The sequence below is a fragment of the Bos javanicus genome, chromosome 7, assembly GCF_032452875.1.
Source record: "Bos javanicus breed banteng chromosome 7, ARS-OSU_banteng_1.0, whole genome shotgun sequence".
NCBI lineage: Eukaryota > Metazoa > Chordata > Mammalia > Artiodactyla > Bovidae > Bos > Bos javanicus.
The window spans coordinates 65,864,987-65,871,628 of record NC_083874.1 but is presented as its reverse complement, the minus strand read 5'-3'; the positions used below and the strand labels follow the sequence as shown (position 1 = coordinate 65,871,628).

At 38.4% G+C, this 6,642-nt stretch overlaps 1 pseudogene; it reads right to left on the bottom strand.

Annotated features, from left to right (window-relative positions):
- Nucleotides 1–3,366: 3,366 nt before the first annotated feature.
- Nucleotides 3,367–3,493, bottom strand: LOC133252241 (U2 spliceosomal RNA; annotated as a pseudogene).
- Between the last annotated feature and the right edge of the window lie 3,149 nt (nt 3,494–6,642).

The window sequence follows — 6,642 nt, the reverse complement described above, 5'->3', positions numbered from 1 at the left end:
ACCTGTGTGTCAGGCCTGAACTAGATGTTGGATGGAGCATAAGATGAAACACCTGATCTAACAGAGTTTACATTTTACTAGGTGGAGAAAAACAATGAATAACTATATTCATCCATTCATTAAAAATAAATACAATGACTTCATATAGTATTGCACCATATAAATGTTTCCAGGGTAATCATCCCAAAAGAGGGAGAAGCTGTCAGGAAGCTGAATTGCCTTTTCTAATAGACTGAGAAATCAACAAAGTCATTCACCTCATTCAAATGAAGTCACTAGAGCCAAACAATGCATGTTCAAAGGGAGGAGAATCAGGTCCCATCTTTTGATGGGAAACAGGTCAAAGATTTTGCTGATAGCCTTTAAAACCATCACACCAGCCATTTTCCCCAACCCTTGGAGGGATATAAACATCTCAGCTCCCATAGTCAAATCTGGCAGGTTTAAGAAAGTATGCTCTGACACAAATTATAAATTCAACTACATTTGTTAAGGAATAATTCTAGAATTCCAAGAAGCTGACCCTGTCTATCCTCCCCAGTGTAACCCATTCCCTTCCCTCTTCACTCACTCTCTCCTCATGACACTGCCTTGAATGGTTATTTTATATTTCAACCCATATAAACATAGAACTTTGTCTTTCCAGTTTCCTCATTTGGATCACAGATTCCCAGGGGTATTAAATATGTAACATAGTTATCATCTGAGTATCTTTCACAGTATTTCAAAAGAAATGATAGTCGTAGATCACGGAATAGAGAAAAGAAGAAATGAAATTTTCTCTTTTTTTTTCGTTCTGAGAATACCTGTTCCTCTAAAACCCACTTTAGGATATATGCACTATAAGAGACACATATGCACAAACTAAGGATCATTATGCAAACTATAATGAAACAGCAGATTCTCCAATACCTAGGAAGTCACTGGAGATCATCTAGTGGCACCCCACTCCAGTACCCTTGCCTGGAAAATCCCATGGACGGAGGACCCTGGAAGGCTGCAGTCCATGGGGTCGCTAAGAGTCAGACACAACTGAGCGACTTCACTTTCACTTTTCACTTTCATGTATTGGAGAAGGAAATGGCAACCCACTCCAGTATTCTTGCCTGGAGAATTCCAGGGACTGGGGAGCCTGGTGGGCTGCCGTCTCTGGGGTCGCACAGAGTCGGACATGACTGAAGTGACTTAGCAGGGTACAACCATCCTATTTTATCCTGAAGTTTTATCAATCTTGCTTTATTTAATTCACACAATAAATTTATGAGGAAGGTACTATTATATTTCCATTCCTTCCATGAATACAAATGAAGCTAAGAGCATGATATTCCCAAGTTTACACCAATCAGTAAGTGGGAGTTCAAATCTGGTTCATCCTGAGTTCAAATCCAAGGACTCCATCAAGGAGGAATTGAGGGTCAAGAGAGAGAAAAGGACTTGGCCAACACTGGGATTTGAGTTTTCTGAGTCCCAGTCCAATGTTCTACTCAGATACACAAGACAAAATTCTTTCCTCCCTAAATTCAAATTTTGAATCAGTTCACCCTCAACCTGAAATTTCAAACCACATGTTTTGTCTTCATTTCTTTCCCTCTTGGAGCTGAATTCAAATAAGCAGGAAAGGATGGAAGGGCATAAAGATCATAGAAAGAGGGAGTTCTGTTAACACAACATCTTGCCACATGAAAAGGTCAAATGGTGCTCTTTTTCAGTCTGAATAGGCTGTAATTTGAGCAACCCCAGCCATGAAATATCGGGCAATTTTCTGACCTTTTTAGCTATGACTGCAAGTGCTTTGATTCTTGGGACATTCTGTGTCTGTATTTGAAGGTAACTGAAAAAAAGAAGAAGAAGAAGAAAGAAAAAAAGTATTTCTATAGAGATACTCTGCTCTCATGATATAAAGTATAACTTCAGGCATGTGTTGTGGACACTGGCTGTTGGTTCTTTAGTTTGATATGCTTTTTTTGGCTGCCAAGTATCTGAAAGTCCTTCCTATAACTACGAATGTTCCTTCTTAGGAATCTTGGTGGGAGGCAGGGTCCACCTCTCACCATAAGGCTGAAAAGCAAGACCCTTCCTTTACAGTGATAAGCAAGACCCTTACATCTTTCAGCTAGGGGATAAGACATGGGCTTGCCCAACCAGATGTCTCTACCCTGGTCTTTGAGTAAGAACCTAGTGATACAAATAGGCAGGAATAGAGGAGACTCTATTATGGATGTGGGAGCAACAATGGCAGCAGAAGCTTCAAATTTCCAAAGACGTCAGAGTCAGCGATAGCATTCTCTGTCCATTACCAGTGACAGCACAAGCCACAGCACCCAACACTATGCAGAGGGACAGCAGTGTCTTCGCAGGCTGGTTCTTAGCATGATTTTGACCATGGATGTGGCTGCTGTTCATTATCCCTTGTTTCTAAACACATTCTGAGCTTGGATCTCCAATCTTCCCATTCTATAAGCAAATCAATATTACTTTAATAAACTGCTTCCCTGTTTAAGTCAACCAGAAACAGTTTCTTTTGCTTGCAACTAAGAACCTTGATACATCAAAAAATAAAATTGAAAAGTAATAAAAAAAAAAAAATACTAGAGATGGGTAGCAGTAGAATTTTTTAAAGAAATTATATTTAAATGTACTTGAAATTTTTCATTCAACTGATTTATGTATAAAGGAGTCAATACATCTGCTTATTATCACATTTTTTCACAATTTGTAAAACAGGATCAGATCCAAACTGATTCCCTATCCATATCCCGGTCTCCCTCTAGATAATCTCTTTTTCTGTCAAGCTGTCAAGCCTCATCACTCAGGCTTAAAACTGCACAATTATTTTCATCTCTTTCTTCTCCCTCATATCCATTAACCAAATACTTTCTATCTTCCTTAGCAGTGACCTCACAGGTCTCTTCCTGCCTTCACACTTCCAATGGACAGATCTAATACAGGGAATTATCAACTTCTACATGAGCGAAAATGTTTAAATTTCCCTACCTGTCTCCATTGTGTCCTGTGTCAAACTCATTTTCCCTAGACACTGTTTGTGCCTCATCACCCACAGATCAAAATCTCTGATGGGTGACCACTGCTTTGGATTTGCAGGATCAAATCCAAAATGGTCAGTGTGACATATGAGATTCCTCATGATCTGATGCTTTCTTACTTTTCCAATTTGACCATGTGCTTCTTCTTTTTTTTTTTTCCATTAATGCACACATTTAAATGTACTGTTCCCACTTGAATAAAATTGTTAACAGTAAATTTTATTATCTGTGTATCTGTAGAAAAATATGTTTTTCCTCTACAGAAAACAGGAACAGGAGAGCCAGTCTGAATCCTCAAGGGAAAAAAAAGATAGATGGATTGAAACAGTACATATTTGCAACCTATTTAGAAATTTAATATACTGTCCTCAGATAGAGGACATATCAGATATTAAAATGGTGAGAACAGATACCACACTTGATCTTAGTCCAAAAGGCCAAAAAGCAATACCATCGTGTGTTTCTATCTATCCACCTTAATAGAGTTGACCAAGGAACATATTTTGGAACATAAAGTACTGATTTTTTAAATTAAATCAAGATATATAATGCATGCTTGAATTTAAAAGTACAGCAATTAAAATTTTTTAAAAATCCAAAACAAGTTGCAAGATTTTTTATAGTTACAATATTATTAATAAAATAGCCAATTCTAAAACTATATATCATATAGAAAACATTTATTATGTGCAAAACAACTGTCCTCTTAGAACTATCCATATAAATACTACAGAAACTTTACAAGGTAGGTGTTATAGTTCCATTTACATGTGGGAAAACTAAAGTCCTAAAGGATTAATAAACATATTCAAAAACATTCAGCCAATAAATGCACAGTGAATATTCAAATATCAGTAAGTCAATTCTTAAATAAAGAGCATATTTTCTTAAAGGCAGATTACCACAGGACTATAGCAACTACATAATAAAGATTGAAGTTTTAATGTGATATATGTTTTAAATGGATTGTAAAAGGAACAATACTATTAGCATTAATTTCCCAACAGAACCTTAGTACATCTGATAGACTATCAGTGCTCTATGCACAATCCATATTCTCTCTAGGAATTATATTCTAGTGGGTTTGGCATGGAATGTAGTACCATGTATTTTTATTCAGCACCTGGGTATTGCTCATGGAACCGGTCCATGATTATAGCTTTGTGAGATCCTGAAATAGGTAATAAATGTGGAGTATTGATATGAGATCTGGGTTATATTTCTTTTGGCTCTGCACTCTCTTGTTCTATGACCTTGAATAACTGTTTTAGTGACCCTCAGCTGTTACATCTCTAGGTGAAGGAGGATAAAGTGAATTACCTGACTTTTCAGCACATATCCCACTCATGAATGTGCTGGTCCAGGAAAAACCAAAAAGGCCTATCTCACACACTCAGAGTGTTCAACTGGCAGGAACTGCCTGAAATTCTGGGGTAGGAAAGATCCTGGAGTCCTTAACCTTACTGAACTTCTCCCTTTAGTTCCAACTCAAAGGCTCCATCCAACTCTAAAAACTTTCTCATCACTCCTTTCCACATTCCAGTTTTTATACTTCTAACAACTCATTGCTTCATTCTGCCTTTTAACATGATAGTAGTTTATCTATTTCTTTCTCAAAAGAAAGGTCATTGAATTGCTGTGGGGTTGTAGTGAAATAACACATCTAAAATGTTTAGAACCAAGTACAAATGCAATTATTATTTATTTCAATCTATTTGGTTTTCAAATTCTAGACATCTCAGGTGAAAATTATTAAATATTGGTGATGAATGCAATAGCAAAGATGCATGAAGGGAAGCTGGTGCTCAGCACCATGGACAGCTCAGAAGGCATGCCAGAATTCCTGTGGCAGTTCTGACACAATCTACAATATTTTCCAGCTCCACCTCTCTGTAAGGATAAGTTAAAGGCTCTTGCCTTACACTTTCAGGATCTCCCAGGCTCCGAGAGAGACATCCTTATCTCTTCAGGGTCTTTAACGTACGCTATTGCCATCTAGATCTCTCACTGCAGAATAACAATGAAGAGTCCAGGCGCTGGGTCAGACTACTTGATTTGAATCATGGTTCCCCCACTTACTAGCTGTGTGACAAAAGACAATTTGTGGGTATCTTAGTACCTCAGTTACCTTCTCTGTTAGATGAGATTAATTATCATATCTAATTTATAGGATTCTAGTGAAGACAAAAGGATACAATCTACATAAAGTATAGCTTGGAATAGCTTCAGTTCAGGTCAGTTCAGTAGCTCAGCCATGTCCAACTCTTTGCAACCCCATGAATCTCAGCACACCAGGCCTCCCTGTCCATCACCATCTCCCGGAGTTCCCTCAAACTCACATCCATCAAGTCAGTGATGCCATCCAGCCATCTCATCCTCTGTCGTCCCCTTTTCCTCCTGCCCCCAATCCCTCCCAGCATCAGAGTCTTTTCCAATGAGTCACTCTTCGCTAGTGCCAAGCAAATTCTCAGCTCAATTGTTAAACATTAGCTGCTAGCTGCCACCATGAGGCCACAGAACTGTTTCTAGCCTGGCCCTGCCATAGACTCATGTGGCCTCAAGAAAGGCCTTTACTTCCTCAACTAAAAACATGAGTTGGCTGAGAGCAGATATTTCCAAAGTGGAATCCACAAAACCTGAAATATTCTTTCTTGTGTCTCAGTAATTTTTTTTTCCTATTTAACTTCTTTCCTTTATTCCTTGGGCATGGTCAACAGTCAGACCTGGGAGGGTCTGGGGATTCTAAGCACCGACCATAATGCCAGACTTCCAGTTCAGGTCCCCCAACTTTAGCATCATAAATTTTGGATAACTCAGAAAAAAAAAAAAAAAACATGATGTTTTCACCATCCTTCTGTCCAGGTTTTATGAGACTTCCTCAGGCTCAACTGCAATCTTAACACTAACTGTTGAGGAAGAGGTCCTCAGAAAAGGGAAAGAGGCATCAGATACCAGTATTTCCAGGCCATTGCTCTGCTCTCTGCAGTCCATCAAGATCTTCCTTGATCCCTCCAGTCATTCACTTCAATGATCTTAGATTTTTGTTTCATGCATTTGGATGGCCTGCATATTTCAGTTTTTTATCATACCTTTCTTACTGAGAGTTCCTAAAACAAAGCCATGTAGCTCTGAGCCCCTGTGTACAAACCTGCTTATGCTTTCCCTTTAATCCCCAGCATCTTTGCCCAAGTGCTTTAGAAGTATTATAAACCCAAATAGCTTCCTGGCCCACTGCAGCTTCTAACATGAAATCATGGCTTTAAATCTCAAAATCACAGTATACCTGGTTATTAATAGCAGGGGATTTCAGCTCAACACAATGCTTTGGTAGATAGCCAGCAATCCAAGTTCAACATCCTCCAGGGTGTGAAATTAAAAGGAAAAAGAATCTTAAAAGTCTGAGAGTTTCTGTTTATTTGACTAGAGTTTTAACTCCTTTTCTATACCCTCCATTAGTAAGATCACTACTTATGGTTCAGGATCAATTTTTTGAGTGCTCCTAGAGCAAATGACTGTCTTATTCGTCTCTACAGCCTTAGTGATTAGTAATGTAATAATTTCCTAGAGGAAATTGGATTATTCTTCAATAATACCCACT